General features: G+C 36.6%; 1 pseudogene; it reads right to left on the minus strand.

Annotated features, from left to right (window-relative positions):
• Positions 1-3,110: 3,110 nt before the first annotated feature.
• The window catches only part of LOC132177213 (SUMO-conjugating enzyme SCE1-like), a 16,727-nt pseudogene continuing 409 nt past the window's right edge, over positions 3,111-19,428 (minus strand).

Genomic DNA, 19,428 nt, shown 5'->3' on the forward strand with positions numbered 1-19,428 from the left:
TCGTTCTATATATACAATGGGTGTAAAGAAAATACAGCGAATCTAAATTTTTTACCTCACAACAACCCATGATCGGAAACCCTCCTCTTTGGCTTCATTGTCTTCTTCTTTTGACCATATCTCTCTCTGCGTCTTAGTCTCTCTCTCAATCTCTGCATTTCGGTCTCTCTTCGACGTGCGTGTGGCGGTTCGACACTCGTGTTTTTGTAATCAATTAAAAAATCAAACCATGTTTTAGTGTATAGGAATGTGTGTATGAAAGAAGAAGGAAAATGAAATGGGTCTGCGAAGAATAAGAAGAAGTTACAGAAAAGTGAATAAAAAAGTTAAAAGAAAGAAATGGAAGAGTTAGAAGAAGTGAGGATCATCAAACGTTTGATAGGGATGGGGCCTAGATCTCAAGGCAAACGAGGCAATGTCTGGAATAGCCTTGGAAAATGAAAAAGGAAAAGCTAAAAAAGTTGGACTAAGGGTACTCTTACAATTTACAAAAATGCCATTAAGTTTTACTTTAATTTTTATCTTTTGTTAATTAATATTTGACCTCTTATTTAATTTAAGTACAACATACTTTAACAGTTTTACAAATAATTATTTATCACACACTTATACGAGCGCGCTCACGAGTTTAGCTAAGTCGAGTCAAGCCGAGCTTCTTCATTTAATATTCGAGCCAGGATTTGTGTTCATGAAACCCTTCATTTAATATTCGAGTCGAGCAAGAGCCGAGCTTATGTGAGCTGAGCCCGAACTTGCTGCCCTAGTCGCACGTGATCATTGTTCTGTCAGTCAAAGCGGCTTTGACTCACGGAATGGCCGAATTGCAAATGTTTGGCAAGTTCAGGGGGGGGGAGGAGGTGGATTGCAAAAATTGAAACATTGGAGGTCGAATTGAAAATGACCCCAAACTTTGGTAGGGTAAAGTGTAATTTTTCCTTAAAATAAATGGTCCACACCATAACAACAAATAAAATAAATAAATATAAAGGGTGGCCAAAGGGTGAGCATCTCCAAAGAATAGGCAAATGATCTATAATAGTTAAATTTGACTATTATGAATTATTTTTTGTGTTGAGTAGAGTTGATACTTTAACATTTTTTTCTTATAGTGTGAACAGTAAATAGGCTCTTTTGTCTATTCACTATTCACACTACAAAAGTTTTTTATTATTTTCTCTCTCCATTTTTTTTTTTTTTTTTCACTCTATCTCCCGTTCTTTCTTTTACACTCTCAACCACATAAAAAAAATATTTAAAGAAAATAAAGAGTAAAATAGAGAATATGTTGGAGTATATATAAAAAATGAATACCTTAAGTAGAAATTTATACTTTTAAAGTAGCTATTTGACTACTCCTACCGAAAGTGCTCCAAATGGGTAGCTGTTGCCGACTAAACCTTTTCCTTTGTGTGGTTCATCCGCACAGGAGGGGCAATTCAGCCACTCCTAAACCGATCAATGAGAGCGACCGAACCATCCCCTAGAGACAACCCTAGCACCCTTCGGCCACTCCTTATTTCTTGTTTTTATTTGTTGTTACGATCTAGGCAATGAACGGTCCAAATAAAATGTGGTATTAAATTATTAATCTGAGTCCCAAGTGCAAATTATTAATCTGGGTTGTGAAAAAAGAAAAAGAGTTATGGAGAAGAAGAAAAAGAGTGGCTGCCTGAAGGGTTTGAGAAGAGAATGAAAGGAAAGGGAGTAATCATAAGAGATTGGGCGCCCCAAGTGTTGATTCTTGACCGTGAAGAAATTGGAGGGCTTGTGACTCATTGTGGGTGGAATTCCATATTGGAAGGGGTGGCTGCAGGAGTGCCCATGGTTACATGGTCAGTGTCTGCTGTGCAGTTTTACAATGAGAAATTGGTAACTCGTGTTCTCAAAATTACCAACTATATCTATAGGGTATGAAATTTTATAAAACAATTAGGGGTATAAACGTTATTATCTCACTTTTAATGTTTAAAATCTGAAGAATGGGTTCAAATTGAATGCAATTGAAAGTTTGTGGGTTCAAATTGAGAGGTTTTAAAGTTTAGAAAGACTTGTCAAATCGCATGGTAATTTAGAGGTTTAAAGTGAAGTTACCCCAAAAATTTTATTTTCTTAATGTCTAAAAATAGCATGTAGTTTAATGGTTCAAGTTAATGAGACAAATGGGGTGATGTTCAAATTATCATAGGGTGATTTATTAAAATCCCAAGCAAATCCCCCACCTAGCTGCACGTCATCTTGAGGAATTGCTAAGAGCTTTGATTATTTTTATTTTTATTTTTTATTTTTGAAAACCTAGTCCAAGAAACTCCATTATAATCCCATGGCTTACTTTACATTAAATTGGCATTTTTTAATCACAAATCAAATTATTAAGGCCTACACCAGAAGGAAAAAAAGAAAAAGAAAAAAGGCCTTGCTTTCTGACAAATATGACGTTTCTGTTTTCTGATAAGTGACAAAACTGACTTTTGAAGTTAAAAAAAATTCTAAAACATAATTTAACAAAAGTATATCAAAGCTGAAACACAAACATCAAGCTAAAATGAGCAAACACACGCAGAAATGGATAGAATAGAGTGGAATAGACCAGAATGTTGAGTAAAATTGTGACGTCACACATTGCTTGGGTATGGAGATGAGGATGTGCTTAAATGTATACTACACTCTTAATGACAACAACGCATTTTAAAGCCGTGATGGTTATGATCCCAGCAGAACTCTGCAGTTAAGCGTGCTTCTGCTGGAGTAGTACCAGGATGGGTGACCTCCTGGGAAGTCTAGTTTGGGGGAGCCAAAAGCGGACAATATTGTGTGTCATTGGGGTGGGATGTTACAAAAATAAAACAAGGAAATCAAGTGTTTCAATTTACTTGCCAGTGACAAAACTGACTATTGAAGTTTTTTATCCATTTCAGCCAAAATGGAATGCAATAACAGCAACTCCACTATAAGATATGCATTTAAGGAACTAACCTATAGCTATGTGTAAAAGACAGCTGAGAATCCCTCTAATGAGGTTGTCCGATCATAGAAAGAGATTTAAGCATGTAATTAATCTGGAACCAGTTAAATATATAATTTAACCATATCCAGCAAAAGCAAGCATAAAGCTAGACAAGAAGGGGAAACTGCTTGGCCTGCTGCCGCACCCTTCTTCTGTACTCAGTTAGTTCCTGCAAAACGGGACCACAGAAGCAACAATTCCACATTAACAAGACTCAAAATTTTGGACAAGAAGTCTAGAATTAGAGATTTGTGGTTGGAAAAACCTGGATCAAGAGCTGGTAGCCATCGGCCTGTGCTGGATCAGCAGGGTTGGGTTGGTCCAGTAAATCCTGAATACCCACTAGAATTTGTTTTACAGTAATCCAGGGTCTCCACCCCTGAAAACAATATCAAGAGATCATCAGTCAACTGCAATTTTTCTTAGTCAAATGTGTGCACTAAGAAACACAATCTGCAAATACATGCAATGGCAATGTTGAGTACTTACACTCTCCTCATTCAGGATTGACAAACACACAGTTCCAGAGGGGTAGACATTTGGGTGGAAGAAACCTCGTGGAAACTTGCACACTGGGGCCTTCTAGGATAGTCTTCACTGAATTGGATGGTAAGAGGAAAGTAGCTCCCTTCCCAATCAGTCTGCAATGTCAGGAAGATAGACGCATTTATAAAAAAAAATGAGGCATCAAACCAAAGCAATTACACAATAAGATTATATCGGCCTTATACTTCAAACAAATTAAATCTTCTAGATTCCTAAAAGCTAGAAGAGCCTTTACTTTGCTTTCACTTAGCATTTGAAATAACCTTTAAATCCATAGAAATGGAAAATCATTAAATCACATAGCCTCAGACAAAAGGAAAACCTGATAATTACCATTAACAACCTCAACATTCAAAGTAAAAAAAATGTATCAATAGAAATGTTTGTCACATAATTACATCACCTCTAGTTCCTTATCTCAACCCTAGTACCTCTGCAAAAGTCCTCATATAACTTCCTGTCATGTACTAAATAATCTCAAACAGTTCCATTATATTGTCGAGAACACCATGATGTCCAGCTTCTGAAACATATCCAGTCCCAGTTTTACCGACTTACTGAAACTCCCAACCACCAAACCCAAGCTTACTTTGGAAACTCTTCAGATAGTAATGGTACTAGAGCTTGCTGGTAGAAATCCACCTTCCAAAAAAGCAAAGGAATCCTATTTTAAATAAAAACGGTGTAAACAAATTAAAGAGTTTTAGTTTAAGAATGATTTGAATTGATTCCCAAGAATGTTATGGGAGCTCTGTATTGGTATTTATAGAACGTGTACATCATATTGACAGTTGTTACAAATAGACAATTGTTATCTAATCGTATCTTCATCATTTGAATTTGGTTTATCTTCATCTTGAGTTTGAACTGCTGCCTTTTGATCTGCATTTTTCTTCTTGCTGTTGCTGCTACGGTGGTGATCCTTATTAGGATCAGGTGGTTCGTTATCCATCGTATTGGATATTGTCTCAATACACCCCTCAACATCAAACGGGAGGTTAAGAGAAGTGGCCGTTGGCGATGGTTTAGTAAGTGTATCGGCAATCTGGTCCTTTGAGGAAATAAATCGAATAGTTAGCACCCGAGAGGAGACTTGATCTCGCACAAAGTGATAATCAATGGAAATGTGCTTCCTTCATGCATGGAATAGAGGATTTTCCGTGTGGTAGGCTGCACCTATGTTGTCACACCAGAGCACCGGTGATTGAGGAAGGGAAACCTCAACGGCCATGCATCCAGCCTCAGTGCTGAAGTGGGAAACGGTTTTTGTTTAGAAGAACTCCATGAAATGAGATTATGCCAAAGAATAAACAATAACCGCTGGTTGAGCAAAGGTCATCTAGGAAACCAGCTTAGTCTGCATTAGAAAAGGCTTGAAGATGACATGTGGAGTTTCGACGGTTGCATGAAGAAACCATGAATGATTCACAGTTTGTTTTAAATAATGCAAAATGCATTTTTGTGCACTCCAACTAAGTGTTGTTGGGCGATGCATGAATTGGCATTCTGTCCTACAGCGAATGCAATGTCAAGCATTGTGATTGCAACATAGTGAAGAAATCCAACGACACTATTATAGAGTGTCTCATCAAAAAAATATTCACTCGTGAATTGAGAGAGTGATGTTGATGATGACATGAGAGAAGAAACCCCCTTAGCACCAAGCATGTTACTTTGACGCAGCACCTTGGTGATGTAGCTGCGTTGGGATGGAAAAAGGCCTTGCTGATCAAATAACGCCTCAACACCAAGGAAATAATGAAGAGTCCCCAGATCCTTCAAGGCAATTTCCTTCTATAGATTGCAAATAAGCTAAGATTGACAAAGAATCGGGCCCAGTTAAAAATATATAAACATAGATTAAAATGTATATCGGAGACCAGCCATTGTTGTACACAACCAGAGAGGTGTCTAATTTAGAGCCCAAGAAATCCCAATTCCAAAAGTTGAGTGCTCAGCCGTGAAAACCAAGCCTGAGGAACTTGTTTAAGGCCATAAAGTGCCTGCTGTAAATACAGGATCAGGGAAAGATGGGTGAGCAAAGCCCGGGGATGAGTCATGAAAACATTTTCTTCAATGACTCCATGAAGAAAAGCATTCTTGACATCAAGTTGACGAATGAGCCAGTTTGAAAAAATGGCAAGGGACAATACCAATTGAATAGGAACCGGTTTAACAACAGGACTATAGGTCTCCTCATAATCATCCTTCTTGTTGATGAAAACCATCAGCACTTCATTTTATTCGAAAAACCCACTTACAACCCACCAAATTCATGTTAGGCCGTGGAGGCACAAGATTCCAAGTTCCATTTTGCATGAGGGCCACAAATTCTTCATTCATGGCCTGTCGCCATTCAGAATGCTTGGAAGCTGAAAAAAAACAAAAGAGGTGGGCTCAATGGAGGAGGGACCTGAAGTGGAGACAGTGAGAGCCTTTGGCTTAGGGTACTGTATGAAGCCATCAAACATTGGCTTTGGTTTGACGTTCTTATTTCAAGCTCTGGTGTGCATTGGATGCACTGGTGCAGTTGGAAGAACTGGACAATGATCAAGAGGGGACTCTGGACATGATCCAAGGAACGAATCATGAGAAATAGCAGGTAAGGTGTTTTGAAGAAAAACCACAAAGAAACAGAGGATAGAAAAGGAGGAAGAAAAAAAAAATTGACATTTAGTAGGCGCGCTACGATACCATAAAGGGTTTTAGTTTAAGAATGATTTGAATTGATTCCTATGAATGTTATTGGTTTTTATAAAACGTGTACATCACATTTTTTATAAAGTTGCCTGATTACCTATAAAAAAAAAAAAAAAAAAAAAAAACAATTTTTATCTAATCATATCTTCATCATTTGAATTTGGTTTAACTTCATCTTGAGTTTGAATTGTTGCCTTCTTATCTGCATTTATCTTCTTGCTATTGCTGCTACGGTGGTGATTCTTATCAGGATCAGGTGGTTCGTTATGCATCCTATTGAATATTGTCTCAATAAAAATGAATACCCATTATCATGGAATCAACAAAAACCCTTGTTTAACTATTTGGGTCGGCTACAAAAATTATGCTTCACAAATCAAATCTATCCAAAAGCGTGTATTTTCTCACATCAGAGGCCATCATGCTATTGCCATCCAATCTCCATTAGTACTCGACCCACATCCATATATCCTTTTGCAAGCTAGATTACCTAAAGCATATCACTCCCATGTCCTTGTTATATATGTGTGCATTTACTAATCTTTGTCCCACAAGACAAGTTCACCAAACCAACTCTCTTGCGATCATGTCAAAACACCATAGGATGTAATTCAAAATTAAGAATTAGAAGGAACATTGCACTTAGTGAAAGCTCAAAAAATTAAAACTAACAAAAAGCAACGGACGAAAGGTGGACAAGAAATCAAATATTATATCATCACCAATATAAGCACCCAGTAAATAAAGAAATTTCACAACCCTTTCTTTACAATTTGCATTAATGGGATATTCGTCAAACTTGCAAAGTTCCCAAATTGCACAATAGCATCAAGAAGAAAATAAATAAAGGGACTCGCCCCAGGCTTGCCAGGGATGATACACTGCCAGATCATGAAATTCGCAGACCCGTCTGCAGCGGTCTCCGGCTTCGCCACAAAGCCCTAACGATGAATGAATTGAACGAATGAGTAGATACCAAAAAAAAAAAGTAAGGAAGAAAGTCAAGGGAGCGTACAGACATGGGGTGATTCTGCGTGTTGGATGCAATGGTGAAACTAATTCAGTTCCAAAATGCAGATGCTACTGTTCATGGGCTCAAACACTGATATAGAATGCTCAGAATCCAATCTCCACCGTTCATAATGTAGACTCATGTGTTATGAACGTCCCTGCAAAATTTCAGCTCAATCGGACCACAAACGCCCATCGATCGGGCTGTTGATCAAGACTGGACAGCATTTCCAGAATGCTGTTTCACCCATGTCCGGACATGCCTTCCCCGGGTCCGGACCTCATTTCCAGAAACTCAAATTTTGCTCCGCAAAGCCGTGTCCGGACAGCCCATTAACATGTCCGGACACCCCGTAAGTTTGAGGCCCAAAAACGTGATTTTAAGTGGTTTAAGTCTAGGGTTTTGTCGGGGGTATATATACATCATTATAGAAGATAGAAGTACGAATTTTCACCCCCAGAGAGTTCGTCGGAGGCTGTGCTAAGAGAGATCATATGTGGTGAGCGTTAAAGTGAATCTCTTAGAGTTTTAATTATTCCTTTGATAAATCTACGGTTGAGAAGTCTATCGGAAGGGTCCGGTAAAGGAGAATCACGTTGAAGAAGATTGTGAGCGCGGAGACGAGTTGTAGGCTTGTCGATCTTACAGAGTCAAGGTCTTGCAAAGGGTTGTAAGTGTTCCTAGTGTCTGTAATCTCTAGATAATCTTTTGATAGTGATTTCCTGGGTTTGGCTGCCCCGGAGAGGTTTTACTTTTAGATCGGTTTCTAAAAGGTTTCCTCTTCGTAACCAAAATATCTGTGTCTGCCTCTTTATTGCTTTATATATTTTGGGTGATTAAATTGTTTATTGCTTCATAATAATAATTCCGCATAAATTGTGATAAACAAGTTTTTGGAGTCGACATAGCGTTTTTCAATTGGTATCAGAGCGGGTTCACTCTGTTTGGATTAAATTCTTGAGTGAGATCTGTTGACTCCTGTTTGCTATGAATACTTCTCAAGGGGAATATGATCTTATAAACTCCTTCAACAATTTGTTGGAAAAATTCACTCTTTTGAGACATCAATACACAAATTGTTTGGGGGAGTTTCAAGATCTTAAGCATGTGAATGAATCTATTGTTACTAAATTGTCTGAATCACATGCTTTAATTGATTCTTTAAAATCTGAAAATTCTGTTTTAGGTTCTAAAGTTGATTTGTTAGAGAATAAATTAAAAGAGTCAAAAACTCAATTGGAAAAATTCTCTAGCAATTCCCTTGAGAATATGTTACATACTCAGAATTCTGATTGTGATAAATCTGAGTTAAGTTTTGATTGTCATGTTGCTTTGTCTTCTAACAATGATTCTACTTCCGAGATAATATTTGTTAAATCAGAAAAAGTAGAAGACTCTGTGGTGAAAAGAAAAGCGGCAGCTGCTCCGACTCTCCATGGTAAGAAAGGTAAGAAAATTTATGTTAAGCATCATGCATCTTACCCTAAGCTTAGAGTCATGCATCCTCATAGAAAATTACCTTCTAAAAGGTTTGTGCCCACTTGTCATCATTGTGGAAAGGTTGGTCATATTCGACCAAAGTGTTTTGATTTGAAATCCCATAAGCATAAAAGTGAAAATTCCTATTCTAGGAAAGAAAGTGAGGGTTTGGTCATAATGATGAGAGAAGTGCTATCTAGGCTAGATAAGTTTGAGCAAAGTCATAAGTCTAGACCTAAGATTTCTCAAGTGTGGGTTAGGAAGGATGATACCATTCACCCATTGAGGGGGAGTGGTAGTGATCTCACCTAAAGTTAGGTGAGTCAATAACATGCCTAGGATTGATTGTTTTGCTTATTTTGTAATATCCTAGAGCATGTTGTTTTTTTTTTGCATTGCATTTTTTTTGTTTTTGCTTTATTGTTTATGCACTGCATTGTTTTTGTTGTTACACTTTCTGTATGAAGAGTATATACATGATTGTTTTGAGATTCATGTTTTGAGGCATATTCATAAAGGATTTTTCAAGAAATTCATATATCATGATCTTTGAAAAGCTTATAGATGAGATGTTGTGTGCGGACCACCAAGATTTTTGTCTACTTGCTAATCAAATGTTCAGGAATGTGTAATGTCTTGTGAAGACCTAGAAGTAGTTATTAAACCAAATCATTATTTTGTAGTGGGACCTATAAGATGTGATGAAAGTTTAATGCTAAAGGACATTCATGTCTTGCCTGTTGTAATCTCAATTCAAGCATGTTGTTTTGTTTTGCATTGCATTTTTCTTTGTTTTGCATTTGTTTTTTTTTTGTGCATTTCTTTTGTGAAAAATTTCAAAAAGACAAAAATATGTTACTTTGATTGTTTCCTTTTCTTTCTTTTGTCTTATGCACCTAGATAGTCCATTAATTTCTCATGTTGCTTTTTATGGATTTAATTCCTTACGTCTTGGAATGTTCTTAATATGCATGAGATGAAAATTTGTGTCAATGGACTTGTTTTTGTGGTTACCTAAAGCCTGAGCTTATGTGGTACATTTTGCCTATGCTTTATCTTTTGTGCACATTTAAGCTTAAATTGAGGCTTTGTTTCACTTTATTTATGAGGTCTGTTAGGTAACCATATGAGGTTTTTGACTAGTCATATTTTTCAAATTGACCATATGCTAGTTGAACCTAGGGCTTAAAAATTCCTGCTTTCTCTTTTGTGATAAGCACCAAAAGTTTAAGGACACTTTCTCAAAGAGAAAAATAAACAAAATAGTGAAACAAATAAAATCAAAAGATCATATTCCAAAAGGAATTTATTTCACTGTGTCAAACTTGTGCAAAATATTTTACAAAGAGAAATGTATAGGATGAGAGTGGCTAGGCCCTAGTATGATAAGGTTTGACTTTTGATTTGATATACTTGTCAAAACCTCATGGTGGTGAAACTTTCTCCTCATTTTGTAAGTTGAAAATTTTTCTCTTTGGATGGCTTACCCACACACCACACAAGCATAGGTTGAATGGAACATTTTCTTGGCTTGGGTTAAGCAATATGAGTTTCTAGCCATTTCTAGTCTCATGTATATTTTGCATATTTGGAGCATGTTTGGATATTTATTGTGCAATACATGAGTCATTGATGTGTTATCATGTGTGTTCTTTTAACTTTTAAAGGGGAGAAACATGTTTTGCATTTCCAGTTTCTTGTTGTTAATTGAGTCATACATTGAGGGGGAGTTTTGCTGATGTTTATTTATAATCACGCATTCTACGTCATTTTTTTATCATGAGTTTTATTTATGTCTTCTTGTTCCACATATGCCTTGATGTATTTTGTGAAGTGTTTCAGGAAACATGAAAACCTTTTGTCATTCTGTGACAAAAAGGGGGAGTAAATATGGGGAGATGATGGGATTGGCTCGACATTTTGGTTTTGTCACTGAATTGCCAAAGGGGGAGTTTGTTAGTTTTTGTGTTGGCTTAATTCAGTTCCAAAATGCAGAGGCTACTGTTCACGAGCTCAAACACTGATATAGAATGCTCAGAATCCAATCTCCACCGTTCATAATGTAGATTCATGTGTTATGAACGTCCCTGCAAAATTTCAGCTCAATCGGACCACAAACGCCTATCGATCGGGGCTGTTGATCAAGACTGGACAGCATTTCCAGAATGCTGTTTCACCCATGTCCGGACATGCCTTCCCCGGGTCCGGACCTCATTTCCAGAAACTCAAATTTTGCTCCGCAAAGCCGTGTCCGGACAGCCCATTAACATGTCCGGACACCCCGTAAGTTTGAGGCCCAAAAACGTGATTTTAAGTGGTTTAAGTCTAGGGTTTTGTCGGGGGTATATATACATCATTATAGAAGATAGAAGTATGAATTTTCACCCCCAGAGAGTTCGTCGGAGGCTGTGCTAAGAGAGATCATATGTGGTGAGCGTTAAAGTGAATCTCTTAGAGTTTTAATTATTCCTTTGATAAATCTACGGTTGAGAAGTCTATCGGAAGGGTCCGGTAAAGGAGAATCACGTTGAAGAAGATTGTGAGCGCGGAGACGAGTTGTAGGCTTGTCGATCTTACAGAGCCAAGGTCTTGCAAAGGGTTGTAAGTGTTCCTAGTGTCTGTAATCTCTGGATAATCTTTTGATAGTGATTTCCTGGGTTTGGCTGCCCCGGAGAGGTTTTACTTTTAGATTGGTTTCTAAAAGGTTTCCTCTTCGTAACCAAAATATCTGTGTCTGTCTCTTTATTGCTTTATATATTTTGGGTGATTAAATTGTTTATTGCTTCATAATAATAATTCCGCATAAATTGTGATAAACAAGTTTTTGGAGTCAACATAGCGTTTTTCAATTTCCAAAATGCAGAGGCTACTGTTCACAGGTTCAAACACTGATATAGAATGCTCATAATCCAATCTCCACCGTTCATAATGTAAATTCATGTGTTTTGAACGTCTCTACAAAATATCAGCTCAATCGGACTACAAACGCCCATCGATCGGAGCTGTTGATCAAGACTAGACAGCATTTCTAGAATGCTGATTGCATGCTCGGTCCGGACATGCCTTCCCCGGGTCCGGACCGCATTTCCAGAAACTCCATTTTTGCTCCGTAAGGCCATGTCTGGACAGCCCATTAACCTGCCCGGACACCCCGTACCTATTATGCCCAAAAACATGTTTTTAGTGGGCCCATGTCTAAGGTTTGATGTACTGATATATATACATCATTATAAAAGAGTATGGCACGAATTTTCACCCCAGAGAGTTCGTGTGAGGCTGTGCTTGAGTGATTATTTTGTTGTAAGCCAAATTGATTTCTCTTAGAGGATTTTTGTTAGTTTTGATTGTGTGCTTAATTAAAGTCTACCGAAAGGGTCCGATAAAGGAGAATCACGTTGAAGAAGATTGTGAGCGAGGAGACAACTTGGAGGCTTGTCGATCTTACAGAGCCAAGGTCTTGCAAAAAGTTGTAAGTGTTTCTAGTGTCTGTAATCTCTGGATAATCTTTTGATAGTGATTTCCTTGGTTTGGCTGCCTCGGAGAGGTTTTACTTTTAGAATGTCTTCTAAAAGGTTTCCTCTTCGTCACCAAAATCTTTGTGTTTGATTTTGTTTGTTTTTGGTGATTGTTTGCTTAGATTTAAATATCCGTTAATTCCACATAAAATTGTGATATTTGTCTGTTTAGAGTTTTTCAATTGGTATCAGAGCGGGTTCACTCTGTGAAGGATTAAAGTCCCGAGTGTGATCTTTGTTTCTTGTTTAAGATATCTCAAACCCTTAACACTGTGCCTAATTTTGATGGATCAAATTATGGCTATTGGAAGTCCCGTATGAGATTTTTCTTAAAATCTATAGACGTTTGGCATGTCATTGAATATGGATTTAAAGCTCCAGATAAGCCGACAGCTGAATGGTCTAATGATGAAAAACAAACTCGTATGGCGAATGACAAAGCTATGAAAATGCTCTATACTTGGCAATTTCACAAACTGAGTTCTCCAAAATTTCAAATTGTGATAGTGCCAAAGATGCATGGGAGATCCTAGAAACTACTTATGAAGGAACAAATCTTGTTAAAGCTTCAAAACTTCAAATGTTAGTTTCTAAGTTTGAGGAAATTAAAATGTTAGAGGATGAGACATTTAACGATTTCTTTGGTAAACTTAGTGAAATTAGAAATTCCATGATAAATCTAGGAAAGAAAGTTTCTGACACTAAGATTATTAGAAAGGTCATGAGATCACTCCCTAAAAGATTCAGAATGAAGGTAACAGCCATTGAGTCATGCACTAATCTGGAAACCATGAGGATAGAAGAGTTAGTTGGTGCCCTTCAGACTTATGAGTTTTCTTTGCCTCAACCTAGGAAAAATAAGGATCTTGCCCTTAGAACTCTTAGGAAGAACTCTGATGAGGAATCACCAGATGATGAGGAACTTGCCTTGATAGCTAGAAAGTTTTATAAGAATGAACATAGAATTTCCAAGAGATTTGGAAAACAAAAAGGAAGTACTCAGGAAAGAAATGAAAGAGACCCACGTGGTCCAAAATGTTATGATTGTTCTGGTTATGGTCATGTTTGCAATGATTGTGCTAATCTCAAGAGTAATAAGCTAAAAGACCAAAAAGCCTTCAATATTACCTTGAGTGACACCGATGAGGAAGACACTCCTAATTATATGGCTTTTGTTGCATCCTATGATTCTGATGATTCTAATCAATCAAATGTTCAGTCTGCCTCTAATAATGAATCAAATAGGGTTAATGATCTTCAAAACTCCTTTAACAATTTAATGGAAAAGTTTTCTATGCTTAGAAATACTAACTTGAAAATTGTTAAGGATTTTAAGAATCTTGAGCTTGGAAGGAATAATTTGTTGAAATCTTTGAGTAATTCACATGCTGTTTGCAATACTCTCAAATCTGAAAATCATGTATTAATTACTAATAACAAATCCCTTCAAAATGATCTGATTGCATCTAGAAATCACTTAAGTAAATTTTCGAGTGAAAAGCTTGATAAAATTTTGCATATTCAAAAGCATTCTAGCGACAGATCTAGCTTTGGATTTGATAAAACTGCTTCTTTGTCTTCTAACCGTGCCTCTACTTCAAAGACTGTTTTTGTTAAACCAGTGAAAGTAGAAGAATCTTCAAGTGAAGAAAAGCAAGTAGTTGCTCTGACTCCTCAAGGTAAGAAAGGTAAGAAAATCTACATTGAGCCTTATGCATCCTACCCTACACCTAGAGTCATGCATCCTCATAGGAAATTACCTTCTCAAAGGTTTGTCCCTACATGTCATCACTGTGGCAAAGTGGGTCACATTCGACCTCACTGTTTTAATTTGAAACCTCATGTGCATATAAATGAAAATTCCTATTCTAGGAAAGAAAGTGAGGGTTTGGTCATAATGATGAGAGAAGTGCTATTTAGGTTAGATAAGTTTGAGCAAAGGCATAAGTCTAGACCTAAGATTTCTCAAGTTTGGGTTAGGAAGGATGATACCATTCACCCCTTGAGGGGGAGTGGTGATAATCTCACCTTATGTTAGGTGAGTCACCCACATGCCTAGGATTGATTTTCTTGCATATCTTTGCATATCTTATAGCATGTTGTTTTTTGTTTTTCATTGCATTTTTGTTTTATTTTGTTTTGAAATTGTATTTTGTTTGTGTGCATTTCTTTTGTGAAAAATAACAAAAAGACAAAATTATTTTACTTTGGTTGTTTTTTTTTTTTTTCTTCTCTTTATTTTGTTTTATGCACCTAGATAGTTCATTAATTTTTCATGTTGGTTTTTATGAATTTAATTCCTTGCGTCTTGGAATGTTCTTAATATGCATGAGATGAAAATTTGTGTCAATGGACTTGTTTTTGTGGTTACCTAAAGCTTGAGCTTATGTGGTACATTTTGCCTATGCTTTATCTCTTGTGCACAGTTAAGCTTAAATTGAGGTTTTGTTTCACTTTATTTATGAGGTCTGTTAGGTAACCATATGAGGTTTTTGACTAGTCATATTCTTCAAATTGACCATATGCTAGTTGAACCTATGGCTTAAAAATTCCTGCTTTCTCTTTTGTGATAAGCACCAAAAGTTTAAGGACAGTTTCTCAAAGAGAAAAATAAACAAAATAGTGAAACAAATAAAATCAAAAGATCATATTCCAAAAGGAATTTATTTCACTGTGTCAAACTTGTGCAAAATATTTTACAAAGATAAATGTATAGGATGAGAGTGGCTAGGCCCTAGCATGATAAGGTTCGACTTTTGATTTGATATACTTGTTAAAACCTCATGGTGGTGAAACTTTCTCCTCATTTTGTAAGTTGAAAATTTTTCTCTTTGGATCGCTTACACACACACCACACAAGCATGGGTTGAATGAAACATTTTTCTTTGCTTGGGTTAAGCAATATGAGTTTCTTGCCATTTCTAGTTTCACGTATATTTTGCATATTTGGAGCATGTTTGGGGTATTCATTGTGCAATACATGAGTCATTGATGTGTATGTCATGTGTATTCTTTTGACTTTTGAGGGGGAGAAACATGTTTTGCATTTCTAGTTTCTTGTTGTTAATTGAGTCATACATTGAGGGGGAGTTTTGCTGATGTTTCTTTATGATCACGCATTCTACGTCATTTTTTTTCATGAGTTTTATTTATGTCTTCTTGTTCCACATATGCTTTGATGTATTTTGTGAAGTATTTCAGGAAACATGAAGACCTTTTGTCATTCTGTGACAAAAAGGGGGAGTAAATATGGGGAGATGATGGGATTGGCTCGGCATTTTGGTTTTGTCACTGAATTGCCAAAGGGGGAGTTTGTTAGTTCTTGTGTTGGCTTAATTCATTTCCAAAATGCAGAGGCTGTAGTTCATGGGCTCAAACATTGATATAGAATGCTCAGAATCCAATCTCCACCATTCATAATGTAGATTCATCTGTTATGAATGTCCCTGCAAAATTTCAGCTCAATCAGACCACAAACACCCATCGATCGGAGCTGTTGATCGAGACTGGACAGCATTTCCAGAATGCTGATTGCTTGCCCGGTTTGGACATGCCTTCTCCCGGTCCGGACCGCATTTCCAGAAACTCCATTTTTGCTCCGCAAGGCCATGTCCGGACAGCCCATTAACCTGTCCGGACACCCCGTACCTATTTTGCCTAAAAACATGTTTTTAGTGGGCCCAGGTCTAGTGTTTGATGTACTGATATCTATATATATATATCATTATAAAAGAGAGTGGCACGAATTTTCACCCCCAAAGAGTTCGTGTGAGGTTGTGCTTGAGTGATTATTTTGTTGTGAGCCAAATTGATTCCTCTTAGAGGATTTTTGTTAGTTTTGATTGTGTGCTTAATTGAAGTCTATCTGAAGGATCTGATAAAGGAGAATCACATTGAAAAAGATTGTGAGCGAGGAGACAAGTTGGAGGCTTGTCGATCTTACAGAGCCAAGGTCTTGCAAAGGGTTGTAAGTGTTTCTAGTGTCTGTAATCTCTGGATAATCTTTTGATAGTGATTTCCTGAGTTTGCTGCCTCGGAGAGGTTTTACTTTTAGAACGTTTTCTAAAAGGTTTCCTCTTCGTCACCAAAATCTTTGTGTTTGATTTTACTTGTTTTTTGTGATTGTTTCCTTAGATTTAAATATCCGTTAATTATGCATAAAATTGTAATATTTGTCTATTTAGAGTTTTTCAATATTCTTATTAAAAATAGAAATTTCTCCTACCATATGTTCACCACAAAAACATAACATCACCAAAGTATTATAAACTCTCATTATGAAATCACAACCACATAATGTGCTAGTATTCAATAATCTCTTAAGCAATAAAGTTACACAATCTATGCTTGTCCCAAGTGGTTTAGTCTATAGAATGGAGTCCCAGACACTTCTACTGCTACTTCTCCTACTAGTCCACAAAGCAATAAGTCCAAGTGTCTCAGCCATTGGGCCAGATAATCGGGTCTTTAACAACTAAGAGGCCCACCGGCACCCCTGTACTCAGTACTACGATATATATGGCAATCTGAAAACGATTTATAGCGGGAAGGGGTGAGTTCAACAACTCAGTAAGTAACCACAACACCAAGATGCTATAAAACATACTATGCGGATTTTTATGCCATAATCTCAGTCATGCAAAACAATAATTAATAAAACGATTCACAATTAAATCAAGAATAGCTAGTTATAAAATGAGTAAGCACTTCCTTTTACTTTTCTTTCAAAATAGTTATTTTACCCTTTGACCCATAACCGCAATTTTACCATGAGCGGCGCATGTTGGCTTACCCCGAAGAACCCATAGGCCCATCCTGTCGTCATAGGGGAGAGCTACCTGGTTGGAAATTTCCCCTAGGTGAAGGTCGCCTAGCCGATAGCACACACCTTCTCATAACTATCCTTCAATGTGCTTGCCATGCTACCCATGCAATTTGGTACTGTTCGTGACTATAGCAGTGTCTCGGGTTAAACATTTATAAACATGAATGCACATGTAATAGTTCATATGATCTTGTAAGCTCATCTCTAATTGTATAATATACCATGAAACCGTGTGAGCTTCTTTCATTCATAATCGTATTCATGCATAACTTATAAAAATGAAGTAATTGTAATACGTAGAATTCTTAAACCATGACATATAATTGAATAAAACTTGTTATTAAAATATGAAAGGAAGTGCAATTTCAAATCATGTAAGTAGATGATTTATAAAATCCCCAACATTTTTTCAAAATTTTATAATAAAATCTGTTGGGTTTTTAGTGTTGTGTCCCATTACTTGGCATCGCATATCCTTATTTTGAATCCGCATCCAACTCACAATTCCTACAACGGAGGTAAAAAGTACCTTTGTCATTAATTCGTTTACAAGCTTCAATCATACATCACTTTAGTTGCTAAGGATCTCAACTCCAATCTCTATCCCACCATTGTCTATCCTTAACCAAACACATTATAGTGACATCAAACTCCACCATGCTTGATTTAGTTGCTAAGGATCTTAACTCCAATCTCTATCCCACCATTGTCTATCCTTAACCAAACACATTATAGTGACATCAAACTCCACCATGCTTGATTTATATGCCCCCCATAAAATTCTAATAATCAACTCAACTAAGGCCTTATTCTAATAAATTGCTTTACACTAAAACACCAAGGTTATAATAGTCTTATTACTTTAGAATCATCCGACAACAATTAACAGCCTAAGAAGGTTATCTAGCCATATTATCACTCTCTTCCTAAGCCATTTAATTTAGCAACTTACTTGCAATATAAAATGCTTAGAAACATTTACAACAATCACTGTAATTATCATATGACATATTAGCACTTAAACCCAATAAGCACCAACTTCTATGGATCCCAAAATAATCTATGGTCAATTAACACTCTAAATATAATTAACTCCTCCAAATAGCAATTCTAATATTCATACACTATAAGCCCCAAATTTAATTCAAACTTCAAAATTAGGGTTTATGCCCACATTTCCACAAATAATAAAATTGGACTTTTAATCCATTAATCTAACAACCTAGAGCTTAAATAATGTATAAAAATCCAATATACACGAAAGCCCCACATTAGTTTTAAGGATTTAGCTACATACTAAAAATATCATAATTCCTAAACTAATCACAAATCCCACAACTCATCAAGATTTCAAGCTTCAAATCTAATGAGTAGAACTAAAATCATAAGAGGAACTAGAGATTTCAACATGATAACAAAATCCCCAAAATCCAATGTATGAACCCTAATTTTTGGACCTAATCAATTTCTCACAAACCCATATGTTTTCAAGCTTCTAATCCCATGGGTTAAACATAAACCACAAGAAAAGGTTAAGGATTATACCTCACTAACACCCATAGCTAGGGGTGTCAACCCAGTCTGGTTTTTCCCTTTTTGGCCAAAACCAGGGACCGAAATCTTGGTACCCCGGTTATTGGTTTTGGGCAACTGGAACCAGGAACCGGGAACCGGGTCACGATTAACCGGGGTCTTGGTTACCGGCCGGTTCCGGTTTGTACCCGATCCAATAATCAATTTTTAAGAAAATTATTTTTTGGGCTTATTTTAGGTATTGGGCCTAAAATAAGCCTTTTTTTTTTTTTCATAAGTTGGCCCATTTTTAACAAAATCCCAAGACTTATTAGAAGGGTGCTCGTTTTCGTCACTCTGAAAGTCTATCAACAAATATGCAGAATATGGGGAAAAAAAGTTAAAATTGAAATAATCTAAACTCATCTTCATTACTCCAGATAAACCTAATCATACAAATGATGCAATTACTCAGAAATGAAGAAAAAAAACTAAACTAATCTTCCTCTACAAATGGTTTACAACCCCGAGTACAAAAAGAGAGAAACAAATAGAGCCAAACACATTTTCTCAGCAACCAAACAGAGCCAAACACTAAAATAGTAAAAACCCAGCAAAACAAGCCAAAAATTTTCAAATTTTTACAAAGATGAAAGAACCATTTCGGAACCCTAGATCTGAACCACAATTCCACACTGGATCACAAAGAAAACACCAAAATAACAACAATTTAACAAAATATAGTGAAATTAATATCAAATAAACCCAAAAAGAGAGAGTCCATAACTGGCTAGTAGTGCTCATTGGTCGGCTGGAGCGAGAGAGAAATGGTCCG

This window comes from Corylus avellana, chromosome ca4 (assembly GCF_901000735.1).
Source record: "Corylus avellana chromosome ca4, CavTom2PMs-1.0".
NCBI classification, from domain to species: domain Eukaryota; kingdom Viridiplantae; phylum Streptophyta; class Magnoliopsida; order Fagales; family Betulaceae; genus Corylus; species Corylus avellana.